This window comes from Stylophora pistillata, chromosome 5 (assembly GCF_964205215.1).
Source record: "Stylophora pistillata chromosome 5, jaStyPist1.2, whole genome shotgun sequence".
Classification (NCBI taxonomy): domain Eukaryota; kingdom Metazoa; phylum Cnidaria; class Anthozoa; order Scleractinia; family Pocilloporidae; genus Stylophora; species Stylophora pistillata.
This window is the reverse complement of record NC_142523.1, coordinates 8,715,751-8,740,538: the sequence shown is the minus strand read 5'-3', so window position 1 is coordinate 8,740,538 and position 24,788 is coordinate 8,715,751. Positions and strand designations below refer to the sequence as shown.

The window sequence follows — 24,788 nt, the reverse complement described above, 5'->3', positions numbered from 1 at the left end:
GTAGCGGAGGAAAAGAAATAATTTTCGAAAACGCAAATTAGCCAGTGCTCTTAGATATAATTTTCATGATAATATAGGAATTATATAAGTACTGCATTCCCTAAACGAGGCCCGGAAACGGTGGAACCCCCTTTTTTATCTCAAAAATTCCCTTCTTTTTATTTCAAAATTTTTTGTTCTTATAATAGAAGATAAATTAACAATAAAAGGTAAATGTTGACAAAAATCTCACTGCAGACTCTATTTCAGAGAAATGAACTCAGGGAGTGGTCAATATTTATCGCCTGGGAGAGGAAAGGGGGCGAGGATTTCAATTATCATGTCTTAGCTAATCCCCGGTAAGGCTCTGTAAAATTCTTATGACTTTTCCCCACCCCGCCCTTCTCATTGGCAGATAATTGACAGACGTCAATTATCTAGAGTTCTTTCCTTTTATACTCTATCGACGACGACTGATTCCCCCTCTGTTCTCCCTAAAAACCAAATGATCCCCAAAATCCTCCACCCCCTCCCCCTCTGGGTTATAACTAACGACTGGTTCCTGAACAATAGATCTGAAATAGTGCGGCTTGATTGACAACTTGCTAGAGGTTAAAAAAAAAATATAAGAAAATTGGCATGGTCCATTCATGGTATAAACAATGCAGACAGTCGTGTTTATTGGATTTCTGTCTTATAAATTCACATGTAAGATTTTGATGCTCTATTTGTTATTATGCTAAGAGAGTTCCCTTCCCTTGCACGGCCGCTGTACAAGGAAAGGAGAAGAAGGAGAAGGAAGGAGAAAGAGGAGGAAAACTAAGCTTAAGCTCTAAGTGCGAGAAGATGGCAAAGCGCACTTGTTATTTTAAAACAATAGCAGATCTAAATCATTGTATAGGATTCGGTCATTATCTATGAGGGGGGGAGGGGGTGGAGGATTTTGGCTGTGTCACAATAAAATTCACCTAATTTCTCCCCCTTCCTTAAGAGTTTTTAGTATTTCAATGATCCCCTCTCATTGGCAATCAATTTTCTATGGTCAGCCCTTTAATTGCTTTAAACTCTGAAAAACAAGCGATCGCAAAAAGCCTCCCCCTCCTTACCACCCACTTCCACGCGATAAATGAGTGGTCCTTTAGATATATACCGACGTTTCAAAGGTTTAGTCATGTCATTCGCTGAGGAATAACGTTTTAGTGTGCTGGAGATCGATATTTCGCCCAACAAAGGTGAGGGGTTCAGTTATGGAATCTCTGTAGTGATTGGGTGTCGTTAAATTACCATTATTTTCAAATTGTCTTAATATTGAATTTCGGCCGCCTGGAAAAGAACTTGCGCATGCCAAGCGTAGTGAATTGGCTTTATATATCGCAGTTTTCAATTTCAATCAGTGTTTATATCCACCCGTGAAAAATTTACTTACTTTGTTTGTTTCGCCGATAAATTGGAAGAAATGAATCAAAGGCATGACAGGCTCACGACACATTATTACTTGAAATTTAACTAAGGCTTCAGAAAAGTGCACTAAATTGTTGATAACATTTATCGAGTGTAGGAGAATGAAACTAAATAACTTACTTGAGCTCTTGAAAAACATGAACTTCTGTTACTCAGTTGGTTTGTGGTTTCTGTCCGTCCAGGTGCCCACATGATTGGGTTGTTTTACACCAAAACCGATATTCGAGGTCATGAAGCATTAGAAATGAAACTGTCTGGCATTAGAATTACCTAGCGCATGTTATGAAATGATCTGTCCCAGAAAAAGTCGTGATTTTAAGCCAAGTAGGCAACCGAAACTCGGAGCTCTAGGTTCGAAGCTCCTGACAGAGCTAAAGCAATTATTTAATGATTGAGTGTTAACATATTTGAAAAGCAAATCAAACCTACCGTTACCTCGATGTCTGTCTTCTAAATGATATTGCGACAAAGGTAGGTGCAATTTATGCTAGTGATACATTTTGCCAGGTTTGTCCAGGAAGAGTTTCTCATACGTTATTCGGTAAATAAATGATGACAGGATTAAAAAAAATTAAAAAAATAAGAACAAAAATCATTTCTTAAAAAAAAATTTAAATTAGAGAGTACAAATCTGAAGATCTATTCCCAAGAGCAAGAAAACCAGAATGCGATAAGTGCAAAGTTCACCTAGAAGAGCGGCTCGGATTCTAACTCGGGCCGCTATATAAGTGTTTAAATGAACTTGTTGAGCAGGTTACGAGTTTCATAAAACACTAGCAATCCACTAAATGTTAGACTTCCGAGTGTCTAAGGGAACTGGGGCAGAAAAAGGTAATGATGATAGTAAAATTATATATAATTGTAAGATGCTAATTTTATCAGCACAATCTAAAACGGAAAGGAATGTTTCTCATTAGGAAGCAGCCGTTAGTCAAAGATCTGCTGCGAAGAAGACTTGTCATTTTCAGGTCAGCGGAGGTAAGCACTAGACATGCGCACGGAAGAATGCGGTGGGACACACGCGACAATCGTCCTTCGAGCTCTGCCCGACTTTCTCTTACACCAGCCTCTGCTCGCCTCAAACTAAAGCAGAATTGCTTTTCAAAGAATGCGCCAGAAGATACGAACTTTTAAACTGTTTCTATCTAGGTTGATTTCTGATCGAATATGAGAAAGAGCTCTCTTGATGCTTATGGAAACAAAGCCATTTTAGGTTGGTAGGTAGTGGCGTGGCTAGGATTTCACACACATGAATTTTTGTGCTCCTTATGTAAATTATCTTAAATAGCTGCAGTATTTTGTGTATCAGCAAGCGTGTTCATTTCACGAAAATGACCGACAAATGGCGCATGATTAGAACCATGTGGATTCTACGCATTCGCGCGGATTTTTCGCATAACGGAAATCTAGGATTTACCCGCGTTTTCTAGGGGTATTTGCTCTACCAACGAGCCTTTCGAACTACCAAAACGCAAAAACAAAAACTACCCAAATGTTACTACGTTATGCATTTAATAATCAGCCCGAACTAGCGTACTTAATTGACGGTTGTTCCAGATTTCATCGCCTTCAATTGTAAAATTACAACACACAAAGCACGTAAAAAGCAACCATTGTCCGTGACTCCGCTATGAACAATTTTCAAATTTTTACTTCGATATAAAAACTAGAAACTAAATTTACCTGGCTTAGAGGAAACATACTCCAAAAAGAGTCAAACATTCGTTGCAACAAAGTCATAGACGACTTTTTAAACAGTCATAATTGATATCTCCACTTTATGTATAAATCCTGAGAGCGAGTGACAGGTTTTGGTTCTATATTAAATACATATAAAAAGCTGCGCATGTCACGTAGACATCTATAAATCCATAGCAATGGTATGATATAGTGTAGTTTTTTGTAAAAAAATTGAAAGCCTTAAAATCTTTGATCTATTAAGACTACCTTGTTAGGGAGAAAGTATAATAAAAGAAACTATCGCTGATGACCGCTCACGCAGCCGGACTTACTCAAAACAAATTTTGACGACGAAATAGAACGATTGATTTCAGGAAGGATGACACTATGATGTGCAAAACATATTTCGTGCCCCTTTAGAGAGACATCTGAGGTGAAAGTTTGAAGCTTAATTTCTCCACTGGCGTTCTACTTTTAGGGTAAAACCGCACCGCGTTTCAATTTTTTAAATATTCTGCCATTTTTAGTCTAGTGTTGCTATGGTTTCAAGAGTGAGCGTGCGAAAGTTCCTGCGATTTGAATGTAGTTTTCAGCTCTGACTTTTGCATATCGGTTTCCGCACGTGCCAAACGTAACTGACTGCACTCTGATTAGCTCTTTAGCCTGCAATATCAAGCTTGCGATACAATTTTTTGTTGTTTCTTAACTTTTCTAAATTACAACGCACCACAATTAGATGTATAAGTATAAATTGCATAAAACTTAATCTCTATAAGTATGCTGTAAACTGAAGCCTTTATATCTTTGCTTGAACTCTCAATTTCGATTTGATCTTCACGGATCTACGAGTAACGAGTATAACGCCACAACAATTACGAATTTACGATTATTGAACTTAATAAGTTGATAATGTTCGGCTCTGCTGTATTTAGCTGAACAAATGCATTCTGAACAAATCTCACTTCGTCATCTTTCAGACTAAAGTTTAAAGTTTCAGAATGTTGTCCAGGCACGTCAAAACTTACGCGCATTTTTTCTTTTTAGAAAGAGGTCAAGAATTATGTTTTCTCTCTCTTTCTTGCTGTAGCCGAGCAAGTGCATCCCGAACGAATCTCACTTGGTCATCCTCAGGGCCAAAGTTCTTGATATAAATCGCCGATGCATGATCATGACACTCCTTTGCTTCTTACATGACACCGCCATTATTGTGCACAGCGCCCAGGTTTTTGTGCGTATGTGTTACCTTCACCATAATCACTAAAAATTTACAAAAATTATGTTGAAATACTTAAAAATCAAAAAGGGCATTAAAATTTCTGATAAAAATCTAAGAAAAGCTAAGGGGATATACGCTTCGCTTAGCAACGAAGATAACAATAGCAATAAAAATGATGATAATACAATTACTTGTATGTGCTACCTTGACGTGTTTCAGACCAAGTGTTTTTGAGTGAAAAGCCAGCGCTTTCTGCCTGCTTTGAGTCACCCAACTGTTCGTAGACATCATCCAGGTTATTGTAAGACGTTGCGACATCAACATGCTCAGGTCCGACCTTTTCCAGCTTAACACTCAGCGCTCTCTCGTGGCAGTCTTTTGCCTGGTTTAGGTCACCCAGCAGCAAGTGGACAACACCCAGATTATTGTAAGACGCTGCGACGTGAACATGCTCAGGTCCGAGCTTTTTTAGCCTAACACGCAGTGCTCGCTCGTGGCAGTCTTTTGCCCGCTTTAGGTCACCCAACTTCCGGTGGTCAACACCCAGGTTTTCGTAAGGCGTTGCGACATCAACATGCTCAGGTCCGAGCTTTTTTAGCCTAACATCCAGTGCTCGCTCGTGGCAGTCTTTAGCCTGCTTTAGGTCACCCAGCTGCGAGTGGACAACACCCAGGTTATCGTAAGACGCTGCGACGTGAACATGCTCAGGTCCGAGCTTCTTCAGCCAAACATCCAGTGCTCGCTCGTGGCAGTCTTTTGCCTGCTTTAGGTCACCCAGCTGCGAGTGGACAAGGCCTATGTTATTGTAAGAAGTTGCGACATCAACATGCTCAGGTCCGAGCTTTTTTAGCTTAACATCCAGTGCTCGTTCGTGGCAGTCTTTTGCCTGCTTTAGGTCACCCAGCTGCGAGTGGACAACACCCAGGCTATCGTAAGATGCTGCGACGTGAACATGCTCAGGTCCGAGCTTCTTCAGCCGAACACCCAGTGCTCGCTCGTGGCAGTCTTTTGCCTGCTTTAGGTCACCCAGCTGTTTGTGGACAAGGCCCATGTTATTGTAAGACGTTGCGACATCAGCATGCTCAGGTCCGAGCTTTTTTAGCTTAACATCCAGTGCTCTCTCGTGGCAGTCTTTTGCCTGCTTTAGGTCACCCAGCTGTTCGTGTTCGAGGCCCATGTTATTGTAAGACGTTGCGACAGAAACATGCACAGGTCCGAGCTTTTTTAGCGTAACATCCAGTGCTCGCTCGTGGCAGTCTTTTGCCCGCTTTAGGTCACCCAGTTTCCGGTGGATAACACCCAGGTTATCGTAAGACGTTGCGACATCAACATACTTAGGTCCGACCTTTTCCAGCTTAACACCCAGCGCTCTCTCGTGGCAGTCTTTTGCCTGGTTTAGGTCACCCAGCAGCAAGTAGACAACACCCAGATTATTGTAAGACGCTGCGAAGTGAACATGCTCAGGTCCGAGCCTTTTTAGCCTAACACGCAGTGCTCGCTCGTGGCAGTCTTTTGCCCGCTTTAGGTCACCCAGCTTTCGGTGGACAACACCCAGGTTATCGTAAGACGCTGCGACGTGAGCATGCTCAGGTCCGACCTTCTTCAGCCAACACCCAGTGCTCGCTCGTGGCAGTCTTTTGCCTGCCTTAGGTCACCCAGCTGTTCGTGGACAAGGCCCATGTTATTGTAAGACGTTGCGACATCAGCATGCTCAGGTCTGAGCTTTTTTAGCCTAACATCCAGTGCTCGCTCGTGGCAGTCTTTTGGTGGACAACACCCAGGTTATCGTAAGACGTTGCGACATCAACATGCTCAGGTCCGAGCTTTTCCAGCTCAACACCCAGCGCTCTCTCGTGGCAGTCTTTTGCCTGGTTAAGGTCACCCATCTGCAAGTGGACAACACCCAGTTGACTACAGATATCTGTTTTTCGTAATTCATTACTTGGGTCTCTTGACTTGATAATGGCTAGGACTGCAGTAAAGTAGCTTCTTGCAGCTGGATATTGAGAATGCTTGCGGCACATTCTTCCGAGGGTTGTAAAGACGTTAGAATAGTCCTGCAAAGTCAATGCACCAATTTCAGCGACTTGAAATATTCCTTCTTTAGAAAACAAATATTCGGTGTCTGTAATCACTTTTGCCAAATGAGGAACAATTTTCGTGACAATGACCAGAGAGTCTTGATCCTCAAATCTGGAGAAGGATGAAACAACCCCTAGTGTGGATCTGATTTGCTCATCTTTTGCAGATTTCTTAGTTATTGAACTGCTTAAAACGTAATGGACGACATTATGCACTCGAATGTAGATACTGCTCTCCTCCTTGTCAAACAGCAAAAGCGGGCATCGACTTATTTTTACACCAATCGTGTCTTTATCTTCTAATTTCTTTTCCATTTCCATAATGTAGTCGACGACAACATCTCTTAGTAATGGTTGTTGCGCACAAAGAGAGAGAAAAGTGAACAAGTGATTGAAAGCTCTGTCGGAACTCATTGCCTTTTCTAAGGCGGCTGTTGTTACTGTGGTCATTGTTTTTGGGTAGCTTGGGTTTGTTTTGGCAAGAATGTCCTCAGTTGTGTGTAGCTGTCCTTTTTCTAGTTTCTCTAGAAAGTCAGTCCAACCGAAATCTGAACGTGTTTCATCTTCCCGAACTTGTCTTACAAAGATGGCGGCGCTGGCCAAAGCAAGCGGCTGGTAGTCCAATGAATGCCCAACTTTTTCTTCCATCTTGTCATCAGTGACACCAGAAAGGAGCCTCAGCAAAGATCTGGCATCATCAGGAAGCATCCCTTTGCTTACTGATATGTGCTTAATGGAGGAGCTTGAGCTTGGTAAAGGAATAGACTCGGTGTCTTGTGTTGTTATTAGCAACTGCCCACGCTCCCATTGTTGGCTTCCTAGACCTGGCAAATAAGTGTGTACATCAGACAATTTAGTCACATCATCAACAACCAATAACCACGACGTGTACAGCTCAATTTTTGCGCTTATTAGCGTCTTGAGACTTGCAATTTTGTCGTCTGTGCCCAGATCTTTGGAATTACGAGTTTGTATAACTGAGTAATCTGGACATTTACAGTGTCGAGCGAAGAGGTCATACGATTCCAAAAGTGTTTCTGAACTTTCGGCATTAATTGTCATGACAAATGAAATCGCAGACGGAGCTTCTTTGCTCTCTTCGAAAAATCGCTTGGCTGCTAGATAGGCCAGCTGAGATTTTCCACTTCCAGGGTTTCCGGATAAATACAAAGTGCTTAAGCTGTCTTTGTTGGCATCTTTGAGTTCTATGAGGTGTTGTGTAATTTTATCAACCTCCGATCTGCGAGGGAAGACGTCATGTGTAGGTTTAGGAGGGAGAATACAAAATGGGAAGACTTCGTTTTGCAACTGTTCTTCAAGGGTCTGTACTTTTATTTGAACTTCTCTTAACTCTTTCGTCGGGAAACTTGTCTGAGTTTGAATTGCACGGATTGGTAGAGTCGGAAGACCGAGTGCGTCAAATGCACTATTCACCTTTACAGTCGCATTTTGAAAATCTTTGCTGGAAAGGTGGCCTCGTGGCGCATGTGCAACTACTTTATTGCGAACTTTCCTGAGGTCATTCACATTTGATTTTACAGTTGGACTGAGATCGCTGATGCAATCCGAATAAAGAATGGCATAAAACAGCATGGTACAATCCCATTCCGCTCTGTCACCATTGGTCATAGTTTTCAAGAGAAGGGCGTTTCTACTTCTGTTTCGTGGGGATTCATGGCTCTCAAAATCCATTCCATTTTTTGGTGCATCTTTCCATTCTCCCAGGGTTGCCTTGTGGCGATTATCCCATTCTTGTTTAAAGATTGTTCGAAGGCCTTCAGCTAGTAAATCATTGACAATGTAACAGATCCTGGAGTAATTCAATTGCTCTTCAGTATATTCCATTGGAGCAGCCATTTTCAATCAGGCCCTTTACAAAAGCAGTGTCTCCGTTAGTCAAGTCGGTTAGTTGTAACAGTTTTTACAACGATTATAAGTTGAGTAAGACACGGACAAAGTTTGGGGACGGGGATTTGACCGTTGAGTAGTCACTGGCAGTTTTCTTCGTTTGGTAACTAAATATCAAGACTTCTGTGTCGTCAACCGTCAAATTTGGAAGGCCTTCAAAGGAAGGCAAGCGACACTTCGCCAATGGAAACGGAGCTGGTTTTTCGATTTTAATCTCAAAACTTGGTCGCCAAGCTTTCATCGCTTCTCACTCGACTGAAAATTGTAGTACGTATTTGTTAACTGGTAAGTTTGTGCTCACCATGGAGGTAGAGAAAAAGGGATAATAAATATTTACTTTTGAGAAGGGTTCGGTCTCACGGAGTTTTTCCACAACCCTTGCGAGGACAAGAAGACGCCCAAAAACATCTCACAGCGAGATGTTCAGACTGAGAGGAAGCACTGTGGTCACATCTAGTGGCATGGACCACACTTGATATGCTAGACCAGGACTGTGCGTGGTGGAGAAGGGAGATTGTTAATCGCTCATATTCCCGGAGGAGCTTGGACCAAACGGATTAATTTCAGTATCTGTGCAATTGCACACCCACCCCTCTTATCACAACAACAGTCAAATGACAACGAGTTAGGGTTAATGTTGGTTTAAGGGAGGAGTAGCTTAGCAGTTGCTCAGATACTCACATTGATCCAAACAAACGCGAGATTTACAGATGATTTAGACTAAGTTGGAAATATCATTTACATACTTATACTTTGTGAAACATAAGAATTTAAATTTACCGTGAAGAAATTTATTTTTTGAGTAGTTTTAGGGAGCAGTCTCACTCATCGCCTGAGAAAGGGAGAGGTGAAGGGTTTTGGGATCACATGTTTTATGGGGGGTGTAGAGAGGGATCAATCGTCTCCGAAAGAGTATAGAAGGGGGACTACAGAAGACTGACTGCTAGTTAATCGCCAATGAAGCAGGAGAGATCATAGGAATATTATGGAGCTTTATAGGGAATGAGGTAAATTGTACTTTTATAAAATACCGTGGTCATTTTCACATTGTCACACAGATCAAAGATCTCCTCGGCCATCATGGAGAGAAAAAAGGTCTCCAAACACACAAGTTTAAGAATAAAGGCTGATAGTTTCCAAAGAAACTGTTTGGGGCTGCGTCGGTGGGCGGTGGGGGTAACGAAATAATTTGAATATATCAACAAAGTTGAAATGGTAAATTGGCCACCGTTACGCTTATAAAAGCTGACGTTTCGAGCATTGGCCCTTCGTCGGAGCGAATAGGGGAGTTGTGGGTTGTGTGTGCTTTTAAAGGCAGAAAAAGGAGCTACGTGATTGGTGGGAACATGGCAATGAGAAAAACGCGAGTAAATTAGTGGAATGAAAAGCGTTCGTTGATACCTGTGGGGTTTAGACTGCCGGTTTGAAAGATGAGCTTTTGTTCAAGAGTTTTCCGGCTTTCCGTGCTACCTAAGTGTAAGGAAAGACCGCAGATTGCCATGCATTGCTTAGAATGGTTAGGTAAATTGAAATGTCTAGCGACTGGTTTCGATGTGTCCTTGTCATTCCTCCCCACGTCGCGAAGGTGTTCTCGGAATCGGTCACCTAGTCTTCTGCCTGTTTCGCCGATGTAAATCTTTTTGCAATAAGTGCAAGTTATGCCATAGATTATATTGGCAGAGGAGCACGTGAAGTGATCGGTGATCTAAATGGATCGTTTGGGTCCCGATATTTTCTCAGTGTTGTGAATGAAAGGACCCGTTTTGCATCGTGCACGAGTGCATTTAAAAGTGCCTGGTTGGTCTTTAGTCTGAAAAGAACTTCTGACCAAAATATTGTCTGTTTTTGTCGCGTTTGAATGAAAAGAGCGGAGGCTGCGAAAAGATAGTGCTTATCTCTGGATCGTTTTGAAGTAATTGAAATTTTTAAGAAGGATGGATTTAACTGAGTGGTTATGAGGGTGAAACGTGAGAGTGAATAGAATGCGGTGGGAATCTTCCTTTTGTGACGCTTGTAGTGCTGAATGTCGATCAAGAAGTTAGGCGCGGTTGTAACCCGCTTGAACGACAGAATCAGGGTAACCACGTTTATCGAAAAACTGGCACATTGACTCTGATTTGTGGTGGAAATCAGAGTCATCACTACATAAACGGCGAAGTCTTAGAAACTGAGAAAAAGGAATGGAATTCTTAACGTGAGATGGATGCGAAGACGAATACAACAAGTAATTATGCGAGTCTGTAGGTTTGTAATACACACTAGTTCATAAACTGTTGCCTTCGATTGAAAATTTGATGTCTAAAAAGGATAAAGAATCGTCAGAAATCTCCTAGGTATATTTCACAGTCGGGTGAAAAGAATTGACTGCGGTTATGATTTGAGTCAGCTCCTCTCTGGTAGAGGAGGTGGCGCCGATACAGTCGTCGATGTAGCGACCGTTGAGTTCAGATTTGGAGCCGTTGTTTTTGCTGAAAAATTGGTGTTCGACAAAACCTACAAAAAGATAGGCATAGCTAGGTCCCATTTTGGTACCCATGGGTACACCATGGGTTTGTTTGAAAAACTTGTCCCCGAATGAAAAACAATTGAGTGTGAGCACTAGTTCGGCTTAGCGTAGTAGTGTTTCAGATTTAGGTTCCTTAACAGTTCGTTGATCAAAAAAATGTTTAAGGGTCAGAAGACCTTTGCCATTAGGAATGACAGTGTAAAGAGACGTAATATCCATGGGGAAAAGAAGTTTGTTTTGGCCAAGGAAATTAAAGTCACGAAAAATTTGAAGAGCGTGTTGGCTGTCTTTAATATACGATGGTAAAGTTTTGACGTTTATTAGCCACAATTTTGTCTAGATAGCTGGAGATAAGTTCGGTAGGGCAACTACAAGCCGAGACAATGGGCCGACCCGGGTTGTTAGGTTTGTGAATTTTAGGTGAAAAGTAAATAGAAGAAGTTCTAGGAGTGGTTATGATGAGATTTTTTTGCTGTGGCCGGCAATTCTTGTTTAGTTATGAGTTGGTTGATCGTATTCTTGACGGTGTTTTGATTGCTGGCAGTGAGGTTTTTGTCGACCTTTTGATAAAAAGAGGTGTCAGAAAGTTGCCGCAAAGCTTCTTTTTGGTAGAACTCGGTGCGCCAAACAACGACTGAGCCGCCCTTATCGGCCGTTTTGATAACTACGTCTTTGCGTTTTCTAAGGCTTTTTAGAGCCGACCACTCTTCAGAGGAGAGATTGGAAAATTTGGTAATACGATTGAAATTAAGTTTGTTGATATTGTGGCGACATTTTTTTATAAATAAGTCTAATGATGCGAACTGGCCCTCCGGATAAGTCCATTTAGACTTTCGAGTCTGAAGTGTTTCGAAAGTGTCTTTGTTGGAGGTGTTAGAATCATCCTCTTTGTCGTGAAATAGGCTTTTAATTGAACGCGACGAAGGAATTTTTCTATGTCTTGTTTAATTGAGAATTCGTCCGTTGTTTTAGAAATGGGAAGGAAGTTTAAGCCCTTACTAAGGACGGATTTTTCTGAATCGGAAAGTGAGAGGTTTTCTGGAATGGTAACTACAGTTTTGAGGTTTTGTGGTGATGAAGGGTTAGCGATTTGGGGGCTGATAAGTTTGTCAAGTTTTTGGGCCTTAATTTGGTTCAAAGGATGGAAAACTTTGGAATTGGTTTCCTTACACAACTTTAAGAGAATTTGTGAAGCGTTTTTGGCCCTGTATCTTAAAAAAAAATAACAGAGATTTAGGACGCACAATTCAACATGCCACTTGAGCGACTCGGTACTAGCTAGCTAAGCCAATCCCAGCATTCATTTGGACGCAGTCTTGGCAAAGTCGCGTATTACACCTGGTATCTCATTCATTTAACTAAATTGACTTTCTTCAAATGACGTCTATCAACTGAATACGATTTACATTTTCTAGAATGTTCGGTTTCAAATAAAAAAATCCGAACAAAACGTCATTTTTGCAAGTTCTAGAGTTTTTCTTTTCGTAAGATCAAAACTCAAATTTAAAACATTTCAATGGAATAAAAAACTCGTAAGAGCAGTTTAACTCGTCATAGCCTGTGACGAGACAACACAGTGGGTTGGCGGTCTTTTTCTTCGATTTCCGTTTCAGTGACCATACTAAGGCTGCAGTCATCAATATCTTACCTGCGAGATTGTCTTGGAAAAACAATAAGTAATAGCCGGCACTCGTCTACAGAAAACGTTTCTGAATTCCATTTATCATATCTAGAATGTATCGAATAGTAATCTGAAATTCCTTCTATTAAGAAGCCCTTGTGAGATGTTGTTTGCAACTTGTTTACTCGACCCAGCAGAGCGTGTAACTTGCATCCGTAATGATGAATGAAGTAACCGTGCGATTTCATACTTTTTGGTACTTTAAGCTACTGTTCCAGTTCCCAATCTACAGGAGAATGTGAAAGTGTTAGGTGTTCAGACGACTGACTCTGGAAAGCTGGTTTACTAACTTAGAACAGACTCCCCTAGACAGGTGTCGACTACTACCAGCTCCATACAAACGACTCATTCACGACATTAACATTACAAACGAACCGAACAGAACGACCTAACTTTACTGACCGATCAAAACAGACCAATCACGACCGACTTACGCCACTTGAGTCTTACAGCCAATAACATCACGGCAAAAGTAACTAATAATTTTACACGAACTGCACTAAGAATATTCTACTGACAACAACTATCCACTTGACTCTGATGACTTCCGCACATGTTATTGAAACGTCAGTCACTATTACCGACAACAGTCCTTCTCCGGACTACACTCACCTGGACGATCACCTTACACTTTCACATCATGTTACCCCCGAGTTCAAACTATTGACTACAGTACAGGAGAATCCTGGTAACTCGAACTCCCAGGGGAAACGAAAAAGGGTTCGAGTTAGCAGAGGTTCGAGTGATAGGGATTGGAGTTGAATTGCAATGATCCCGATTATATCTCATTGTGAACCCCGTATATACAATTATTGCATAATAACCCGTCATTTTTTAGAACCTTTACTTTGTTCAGTGTAAGAAAGTTTAGCTGAATGTGGTAGGTTTCCATAAATGTTACCACGTTCATATCGATCGCGATTAAGTGTTTTGAGAAAGAAATAAATCTATTGGCTTATCATTTACAGTTCGGATTTAAAAGACAACCAGAAAGACTACTGCCTTATTTCAAAGTAATGGTACTTCGCCAAACTCGTCCAAGTGTTCCCTTCGATTTTTTGACACGTTATGAGAATTCATGAAATATACCGAGGCCAAGAAGCTTCAACAACTGATGGGTCAAGCTCCTTAGTTACTTTTTATCGAACAGAAGAAAACTGATCATGTTAGTTCGGAAATTAAAACATCGACAGAAACTCGAAGGAGAACCAAAGATTTCGAAAGCAGCGAGACGTGTTCAACTCGTGGTGTCCACCACTATTTCAATAACATCAAGTGATTAGCAGGAGATGGTCCATACAATAGATCGCTTTCACTCACAAGATTATCAGCTATGCAAATTTATTGAAACACAAAAGAAAACTATGCAGCTACGTACGAGTGTGGGTGGATAGGGATGAAATAGGGACACAGCGCGTGTCCCTATTTCATAAAGCTGGAACGAGACAAAAGAATTTAAAAAGTTCACTTATTCTCGCTTCGAACAAATCCAGATTAGCTTCTTATGAAATGGGTTTGCCAGCTTTCGAGAGAAAGCTGTCACCTGCCAGGGTTATTCGTCATCTCTAGCCTCGCGTGAAATTCTAGTCTAATTGAACCTACATTCTTCGACTGACGTTAAATGAATACTATTAACGTTTTCTAGAATGTTCGAATTCAAATTGAAAAAAAAAGCATCAGAACTAAACGCCAGTCGTATAGGTTATAGAGTAATTTAATAAGACGACAACTGAAATTCAAAATATTTAAAAGGAAGAAAAAGTTTGTAAGAGCAATTTCGTTAACTCGTAACATATAACACAGTGGTTCATCGTTCCTTTCTTCGATTTCCGCATCACTGACCCTATCAAGTCCATAATCAGCGATGGATAATCTGAAAATGTTTGGAGAAACAACAGATAATAGTCGACCTCAATCTATGCTACATGAGTGGTTTTTTTAATGCGATCGACCATATTTGATATGCACAGAGAGGTAACTTGATATTTTTTTTATAGAGTTGCACTTTGAGATGTTGTTTTCAATTTGTTTGCTCGACCCAGCAGAGCATGTAACTTCCATCCGAGATGATGTAAAAAACTATCGTGATTTCATATTAAGATTCTAACCCAATGTGAAATATTCTAACCCAAGACTGGGTTAGAATATTTCACATTATGAGTGATAAGAATACCCAGGCAGACACTAAATTATAGTTCTGTTTTAGACCCATCAGCTACAACACAAAAAGTCATGTGGGAAGACCAAAAATTGAAATTTGATGGCATACCATATTTTGTTTTAGGGCAAAAAAATTTTGACTGTCGAAATGGAAAAGACAGGAAGAAAGCTTGGAAACAAAAGAGAAAAGAAATTAAACTGCAGGTTTGGGTTACTCAGTACCCATTAATCATGATAAAATTTCCCACAAATTTTTCAGTTTTTTTTTGGAGGGGGGTAGGTGGAGGAGGGGCTGATAAACAATACCCATCTTCATTTAAACAGAAATAAAACAAGAAATAATCATTGAGAAGTAAACAGTATGTGAATACTTTATTCCAATGTCATTTGTTCTTGTTCTAATTCATTTGTCATTGGTTGTGAGTTGTATTTGTGCAAGGAACACTAAAATCCAAAAAGAAATATTTAAAAATAATTTAAAACACTTATTTTGTGGTAATAAGAGTAAACAAGTTGAAAAAGACAAGAACTGGTGTAAACATATCAATACATCTCCTCAAGTAGAAAATTCAGAGCAGAGTGGAACTCCTCAAAGTGTAGACTTTCTCAAAGTCGTTCGCTTGGTTTTCTGTTCTGGTGTGGTAAGACCGGCACGACCGTCGCGCTTTCGCTCGCTATCGCTCGCTCGGCTTGGCTCGCGCTTCGCGCTTCGCGCTCGCGCTACGCGCTCAAAAGCGCGACTTGTGAGCAAGTCTACTCAAAGTGCTACTTTGGAAATTGCTTTATTCTATAGAGGGTTTGGTATGTCAAAGTTCTGTTCGATACCTCTTCTATGATCTGGTTGGAGGATATTTAAACAATAGAGTGTTTTTGTTGAGGAACTATTGGCTGATAGTTGCCCCGCAGAAATTTGATGTTCTTAAAATACAAATATGCCAGATTTAAGAACATCAAATTTCCAAGGGGCAACTATCAGACAAATAGTTTTGAGACATAAACACTATTGTCTTTATTGTTTACCGTTGAATTTTCTGCCGCGCGCCAGATCAATCATACCCCCTCCCCTACTCCACCTACTGGTGATGCCTATGGGCAATGTCACCACTGCAATGACTGGTGACACCTTGTGTGTTAACATATCACCCAGGGCTGTAGAATCTAACAAGTCATGGAAATGCGACACCTGCAATAAAATAAAGCTTTGAAAATGGAAGCTGAACATTCCACTTCTATTTAAGTCAAGTCTTCCGGCTACTATAAAACTACTCTAATTTGACGTTCAAAAACTTTTAAATAGGCTTCCTGAGAGAGTGTTCAGTCAGTAAAGAAATGATAGGCACTAGTGATGCTGTTAGTGACAAAGTATTTTTTTGCAGCCTGGACTTCAAGATTTCCGATGAGAAATAAACTCACGCAAAAGCTCTTATGTCTTATTAATGTTCAGTTCTACTCTATGTAGCTTGTAGCTCAGCAAGTGCTTTTTCAACAAATCTCACTTCGTCATATTCAGAGCCAAAGTTCTTGACATAAATCGTCAATACGTGATCATAACACTCTTTAGCTTCTTGGATGAGACCACAATAATTGTACACAGCGCCCAGGTTTTTGTAAGTATTTGCTACCTTGACGTGCTCAGCACCGAACATTTTAAGGCGAACAGTCAGCGATCGCTGGTGACAGTCTTTTGCCTGCTTTAGGTCACCCAGCTGCCAGATGACAACGCCCAGGTTATTGTAAGACATTGCGACATCAACATGCTCAGTTCCGAGCTTTTTCAGCCAAACATCCAGCGCTCGTTCGTGACAGTCTTTTGCCTCCTTTAGATCACCTATCTGCCTGTGGACAAGGCCCAGGTTATTGTAAAACGTTCCGACATCAACCTGCTCGGGTCCGAGCTTTTTCAGCCCAACATCCAGCGCGCGCTCGTGACAGTCTTTGGCTTCCTTTAGGTCATCCATCTGTCGGTGGATAAGGCCCAAGTTATTGTAAGACGTTGCGACATCAATATGCTCATTTCCCAGCTTTTTCAGCCACACATCCAGTGCTCACTCGTGACAGACTTTTGCCTGCTTCAGGTCACCCAGCTGATCGTGGACAAGGCCCAGGTTATTGTAAGACGTTGCAACATCAACATGCTCAGGTCCGAGCTTTTCAGCCCCAAATCCAGCGCTCGCTCGTGACAGTCTTTTGCCTTCTTTAGGTCACCCAGGTGTTCGTGGACAAGGCCCAGGTTATTATAAGACATTGCAACATCAACATGCACAGGTCCGAGCTTTTTCAGCCAAACATCCAGCGCTCGCTCGTGAGAGTATTTTGCCTGCTTAAGGTCACCCATCTGCCAGTGGACAACGCCCAGATTATTGTAAGAGGTTGCGACATCAACATTCTCAGGTCCAAGCTTTTTCAGCCAAACATCCAGAGCTCGCTCGTGATAGTCTTTCGCCTGCTTTAGGTCACCCAGCTGCCAGAAGACAAGGCCCAGGTTATTGTAAAACGTTGCGACATCAACATGGTCAGGTCCGAGCTTTTCTAGCCGAACAAACAGTGCTCGCTTGTGAAAGTATTTTGCCTGCTTTAGGTCACCCATCTGCAGGTGGATAAGGCCTAGTTCATTAAAAGACGTTTCGACATCAACATGCTCGGGTCCGAGCTCCTTCAGCAAAACATTTAGGGCTCGTTCGTGAAAGTATTTTGCCTGCTTTAGGTCACCCATCTGCCGGTGGACAAGGCCCAGGTTATTGTAAGACATTGCGACATGAACATGCCCAGGTCCAAGCTTTTTCAGCGTTGCATCCAGCGCTCGCTCATGACAGTCTTTTGCCCACTTGAGGTCACCCAGTTGCTCGTGGAGAAGGGCTAGGTTATCGTAAGACTTTGCGACATCAACATGGTCAGGTCCGAGCCATTTCAGTCGAACATCCAGAGCTCGCTCGTGAAAGTCCTTTGCCTGTTTTAGGTCACCCAGCTGCTCGTGGACAAGTCCCAGGTTATTGTAAGACTTTGCGACATCAACATGGTCAGGTCCGAGCCTTTTCAGCCCCACATCCAGAGCCCGCCCGTGACAGTCTCTTGCTTGCTTTAGGTCACCCAGGTGCCGGTGGACGAGACCCAGGTTATTGTAAGACTTTGCGACATGAACATGCTCGGGTCCAAACTTTTTCAGTTTTACATCCAGCGCTCGCTCGTGATAGTCTTTTGCCCGCTTGAGGTCACCCAGCTGCTCGTGGACAAGTCCCAGGCTATTGTAAGACTTTGCTACATCAACATGCTCAGGTCCGAACCTTCTCAGCCGAATATCCAGCGCTCGCTCGTGACAGTCTTTTGCCTGCTTTAGGTCACCCAGCGGCCTGTGGACAAGGCCCAGGTTATTGTAAGACTTTGCGAAATCAACATGCTCAGGTCCGAGCTTTTTTAGCCGAACTTCCAGAGCTCGCTCGTGAAAGTCTTTAGAATAGCTCTGCAGATTCAACATATCAATTTGAGCAACTTGAGATATTCCTTCTTCAGAAAACAAATGTTCGGCATCTGTAATCATTTTTGCCAAATGAGGAACAATTTTTGTGCCAATGACAAGAGAATCTCGATCTTCGAATTTGGAGAAGGATGAAGCAGCTCTTATTATGCATTTAATTTGCTTATCCTTTGCAGATCTCTTTGCTACTGAATTGCCAACGTAATGGACGACCCCATGCACTCGAATGTAAACACCGCTCTCCTCTTCGTCAAACAACAACAATGGGCATCGACTTATCTTAACCCCAATCGCATCTTCATCTCCATATTCCTTCTCCATTTCGATAATGTAGCGGACCACAATATCTTTTAGTATTGGTTGTGGCGCACAAAGAGAAAGAAAAGTGAACAAGTGCTCTACAACTCTGTCAGATCTCATTATCTTTTCCAAGGCGAGTGTTATCACTGTGGTCATTGTTTTCGGGTAACTTGGGTTTGTCTCAGCAAGAATATTCTCAATTGTACTTCGCTTCCCTTTTTCAAGTTTCTTCAGAAAGTCAGTCCAGCCGAAGTTTGAAGTTATTTTGCTATCCTGGATTTGTTTTACATAGATGGCAGCGCTGGCCAGAGCCAGTGGCTGGTAGTCCAGATTTCGTGCAAGTTGTTTTTCTACCTCGTTATCAGTTACACCAGAAAGGAGCCTTAACAAGGAGCTGGCATCATCAGGCAGCATTCCTTTGCTTACTGAGATGTGCTGAATGAAAGAGCTTTTTAAAGGAATAGAGTTGGTGTCTTGTGTTGTTATCAGCAACTGGCTCCTCGCCCATTGTTGGTTTCCTGGACCTGGCAAGTGCTTATATACATGAGACGAAATAGTGACATTGTCAATTACCAGCAACCACGACGTGTAATGCCCAATTTTTGCGCTTATTAGCGTCTTGAGACTTGCAATTTTTTCGTCTGTGCTCAGATCTTTGGAATTACGAGTGTCTGTAACTGAGTAATCTGGACAATTACAGTGTCGAGCGAAGGAGACATACGATTCTAAAAGTGTTTCTGAACTTTCTGCATTAAGCGTCATGACAAATGAAATCGCAGACGGTGTTCCTTTGCTCTGGTCGAAAAATCGCTTGGCTGCTAAACGGGTCAGCTGAGATTTTCCACTTCCAGGGTTTCCAGATAAGTACAAGGTGCTTAAGCTGTCGTGGTTGGCATCTTTGAGTTCTATGAGGTGTTGTGTGATTCTATCAACCTCTGATCTGCGGGGGAAGACGTCATGTGTAGGTTCAGGAGGGAGAATACAAAATAGGAAGACTTTGGTTTGCAACTGTTCTTCAAGGGTCTGTCGTTGATTCTCTTTTTCTTTAAGTTTTGCTTCCTTCTCCATAACCTGTTGTTGAAGGTTGTCAACTTTCTTCAGAATATTTCTTAACTCCTCCGTTGGGAAATTTGTCTGAGTTTGGATTTGATGGTTTTGTTGAGTCGGAAGACAGAGTGCATGAAATGCAGTCTTCACCTTTAAAACCGCATTTTGAAAATTTCCACGAGAAACGTGGTCTCTTGGTATATGCGCAAAGTCTTCATTAAGAAATTTTCTGAGATCATCTACATTTGACCGAACAGCTGGATGGAGACTGCAGATGTAATCGGAATAAAGAATGGCATAAAACTGCATGGTGCAATCCCATTCTGCTCTGTCACCATTGACCATGGTTGCCAAGAGATGGGCGTTTCTCTTTCTGACTTGGCTCGTAAAGTCCTTTCCATTTTTCGATTCATCTTTCCATTCTCCCAGGGTTGCCTTGTAGCGATTGTCCCATTCTTGTTTGAAGATTGTTCGAAGGCCTTCAGCTAGTACATCGGTGACAATGTAACAAATCCTGTAGTAGTTCAATTGCTCTGCAGTATATTCCATTGAGGCCTCCGTATTTAATCCGACCCTTTACAAAAGCAGTGTCTCCATTAGTCAAGTCAGTCAGTTGTAACACTTTGTTCATCTTTTTTTTTTTTGAGGATTTAGAACTTTTAAGCTTTGCTAAACATTTACTACGATTATAAGCTGACTGAGAAACCGACGAAGTTTGGGGACTGAGCAGGCGGTGAGCGCACTCCACTTGCATTGCATTGTGGTAGCGTTATTTCCAATATGGCAGTAAAAGCGGCAGAAATCGGCAGATTTTGACTGAACATTCCTAACAGTTAGGCCGTTTCTTTTTCCTTTCAATATAGGTAAATATAATATGATTTATTAAAAACTGGATCATTGGATAATGCAATTCAAGACTTTTTATTGGCTTAGCCATTATGGTATATGAGCCAATATACCATAAACTACAAATATGGTAAGCGTACGCGTCAGCTTAAAATCCAAAGGGAGCTAAAAAATCCGGTTTCTTCTCACAAAATAATAATTTCTTGGGGGCGTTTTTAATAAAACAATTATTCCACTCGCGCTTGTTGGATACGAGATGATTATAGCCAACTCGGCGCTACGCGCCTCTTTGGCTATCTATCATCTCATATCCAACGCGCGCTCGTGGAATAATTGTTAAATATTCTGAGTATTTAAAAGCATTTTTCCTACGTATTTGTCGCGTATTCGATCGTTCTAAAGGACAGACGCAAGCACTGCTTTTTAGCATGTAATTTCAGGCCGGTTTTCGAGAAGGTCAAATTCGTTGTACGTCGTAGTTTGAAGCCTTTCAAAGATTTACATGGCCACTTTGATCCTTCATCAACAGCTCTGACCAATCGCGCTCAAATGCGCCCCAACGGTACAAATGTCTTATGCATTTTAAGTGATAGTGTTTGAGACCCTTTTACGTAGCGAGGAGGCCCACTGTTGCGTTTAGTGTGTTGCGTTACATAGCGTTACTACTACAAGGACATTTGTAAATCTACTTTCCTAAGTGAAGGAAAATTAACTAATCGCAAGCGTTGTGTGGTAAATCTTCTATCTTGATCATTGAATGAAGGACAGTTTAAATAGAGCAATAAAAAGAGTCACTTGATCCACGAAAACCTCTACCTTGCGTGAGGCGACACGCCGGAAAGCCGAAAGCAAAAGGCAGTCGACCGTTGAAATGTGTTGATAGGCATGTGCGTCTCCTACCATTCGCTAGCTCTTTTAAATCTTCTACCCTCAAAGTTTAGCTCTTACTAGGATATCTCTTGATGAATTTCCTTTGCGATGTGATAATAAGGGTCAGTTTTGAGGTATCATTTCCCCATGTGTATGTCCTTGAGGTTTAAATTGGCATAGCCGGATAAGATTGTGCTACTAAAGGCAATATTTTCTTCTGTGCGCCCGCTATTTTCTTTGTTTTAAAGCATGGTTCTCTCCTGCAGAAATAACTCCGGAGACACGTTTCTCAAAACGCTCATCTAGGTTTCCTTTACTCTTGAAGGGTATTTCGAAACTGTGTACATTTTTAACTAAACATAGCGCGAGAAAAATTCGTTCTTAGGTGGCGTGGGGTTCTCCTTTTACAGATCCCGTGTTTATGCTTGGGTAAAAAGTTCGTGTATTTTATAAACTACACTCCAAAACATTAACCGTCAGCCGTTAAATGACTTAAAATTTAACCGTCAACCGTGAAAAGGGTTTTTTTTAACAGTCAACCGTCAAAGTTATCTCTCTGTTAAAAGGTCGCCAAAAGAAGTCAAACGAAACTTCGCCTCTAGCAAAAACAACAAAAACATAAACACGGTTTTAACCTCAAAACTTGATCGCCAAACTTTCGTTGCTTCTCATTCAACTGAAAATGGTAGTATGCATTTGTTAACTGGTAAGTTTGTGCTCACTCTTTATACTATTTCGCCTCCGACAGAGTATAAAAAGGGGGGGAGTGAAGGGAAGGGGGACTGTAGAAAATTCACCGCCAGAGCTATATGCGGGGATAAAGTAAATCGTATTGTGACAAAATACGGTCATTTTCACATTCCCACACAGATCAAAGATTTCCTCCCACCCATTATGAATGAGAAGAACGGTTTGCAAGCACACAATTTATAAGTGAGTTTATGAAGCTTTTCTGGCTCTGCATCTAATAAAACAACAACAAAGATTGAGGCCGCGAAACAACATGCCTCTTGAGCGACCTGGTACTGGCTCGGTCAATCTCAGCGTTCATTCAGACGCAGTATTAGCCAATTGGAGTACTGGCAACTCGTTACCACTAATTCGTGATCATTTTAATTGATTGAACATTCTTTAACTGACGTCAATCGGATACGATTTACATTTCCTAGAATGTTCAAATTCAAATTTAAAAAATCCAAACAAAACTTTCGAAATATTTTAAGGTAAGAAAAAGTTTGTAAGAACAATTTCAGTCGTCACGTACATTTAACACAGTGGTTTATCGTTCTTTTCTTCCGTTTCTGCTCCAGTGTACATACCGAGGCCGTTATCAACAATATCTAATCTGCGAAACTGTCTTGAAAAACAAAAAAATGTTAACCGACACTCGCAAGAAACCTTTCTCTCAGAAAAGATAACGTCACATATTAAGGGTCATGTTTAGACGCCAAAATTTTTACGATAATTTTAAATATTGTCATATACCTAGACTTTCACTGAACTAAACGAGCGCTGTTATTGGTTGATTCTTGGTCAACGTGCCCCTGATCAAATACAAATGTATCCCGACCGCGATAAAATTGCGCAGTTGTTTCCCGCGCGCCGCTTACAACAGCAAATTTTTGCCATATCATTGTTTAAGGGAAATCCTAAAAATATGCAACAAAGCACTTAATGTATCTTCCATTGGAAAACTAGCTAGTTTTGTTTTCCCTCGAGTCCTGATGTTCTCCGAGAAGAAGTCGAGGGAAAAATCAGGACTCTTGGCCAAAGATAACTGTTTCCTTTGGGACCATACATTAAGTGTATAATGTAGACCTGTTTATACAGGCGCCGATATTAAGTAGTGTCCCAAAGCAGTTCTCACAACAGTTCCAGGAAAACTGCTTCCTTAATCCTTGAAAGAATTTTTTTTTGCTTCAGCACAAAAGCCTTTCCATCAGAGTCGAAATCGAGACACATGAAATGTTTAGTGAAAAAGAGGCTTGGGGCCGGAATTTTCAATATAGCATAAGAACTATTGAAGAAACTGCTCTTAACCTTGTGAAGATCACTCAATCCTTCACTTCCAAGATCTCATTAGTAATTCTCCTTACTATTCTCCTGCGATGTTAATTGGGAGAATTTGATATTTGGTGTTAGATCAACTAATAGTCCTCTAAATGACTATAACGTGTGTGCTTGATACAGTATTGTTATTGTATGGAGAAATTCTGTCTTGATCACTCATGGCAGATAAATAGTTAAAAAGCCCTTTACTCTAATTGATAAGCAAAGAAACAGAAAAATTTTAGCCTTAATATCCACGAAACGTGAAAACGCAAAATTCAACCAGGTGACCAGCATATACTACAGGTGAAATAAAAAACAACGAGGTTGAACGCTTGACAATTAATTACTAGAAAGAAATGACCCAGGGTTTTAAATCTAGGGTCAAGATTTCTTACTTTTACAATCTTATGAGGTGTGAAAAGGATTGCACACGAGTAGAAGACTGTAGGAAATTGCCGGTAGGTACTTGGTGAAATCCCTTATACATGCATCAATACAGAAGAACATATGGGAATACATGGTCATTTGCATACATTAACATACATTAAGGATTACACCAAGTACTTACCAAATTGCCAGCGAATAACCGCTGACAAGGGGTTGGGCATTGAGCATTGAGTCCTGAGTCCGGTTTTAAACTTTTAATGTGTTACGTTCTCATAAATTTTACCACGTTAGTATCGATCGCGATTAAAGGTTGGGACGTGTCAATCAGCCATGTACTGACGATTTGACCTTAGTCGAATGACGTTTTTTACTTTCAGTTCGAGTTATCAGGGTAAATTTGAGACAAAGGAAGGAAAAATTAGTTCGAGGTTAACCGAGCCTTAAGTCCTTGAAGTGGATGACGATTAAAATAGTCAAATCGAAGGGAAATCGGATCATGCTCGACTTAATTAGCGGGTGATTGGAGTTAACCGGGTTCGAGTAAGCGGGTATTTACTGCAATAAAAAAGCAATGCATAATTTCTCGACTTGGTCGAAAAACCAAAGTTTCATCATTGCAACACGTTCAGTTGAGAACAGTGAGAATAGTTAAATCAACGCGAAACAGTATGAACTTTATTTTTGTCCGATCCTTTTTATGAAAAAGTCAGGTTGGTGATTGAAAACTGATAAAGACAAAGTGTTTAAGAGTTTTAAGAAAGAAATAAATCTGTTGGCTTTGTCATTTGCAGTTCGGATCGAACAGACAAGCAGAAAGACTACTGCATTATTTCAAAGTAATGGTACTTCGCCAAACTCGTCCAAGCGTTCCCTTCGATTTCTTGATACGTTATGAGAATTCATGAAACATACCGAGGCCAAAAATATTCAACAACTGATGAGTCAAGCTCCTTACTTTTTACCGAACAGAAGAATACTGGTTCAGTTCGCATATGATCGACAGAAACACGAAGGGGAATCAAATATTTCGAATGCGGCGAGACGTGTTCGTCTCTTTATGTCCACCACAACACTTCCACTGAAACACAAAAGAAACATTTGTAGCAATGTACGAGCGTGGGTGGATAGGAATGAAATAGGGA

General features: G+C 41.2%; 1 pseudogene; it reads right to left on the bottom strand.

Moving 5' to 3' along the window:
- Nucleotides 1-4,523: 4,523 nt before the first annotated feature.
- LOC148730106 (uncharacterized) overlaps nt 4,524-24,788 on the bottom strand; it is a 32,580-nt pseudogene continuing 12,315 nt past the window's right edge.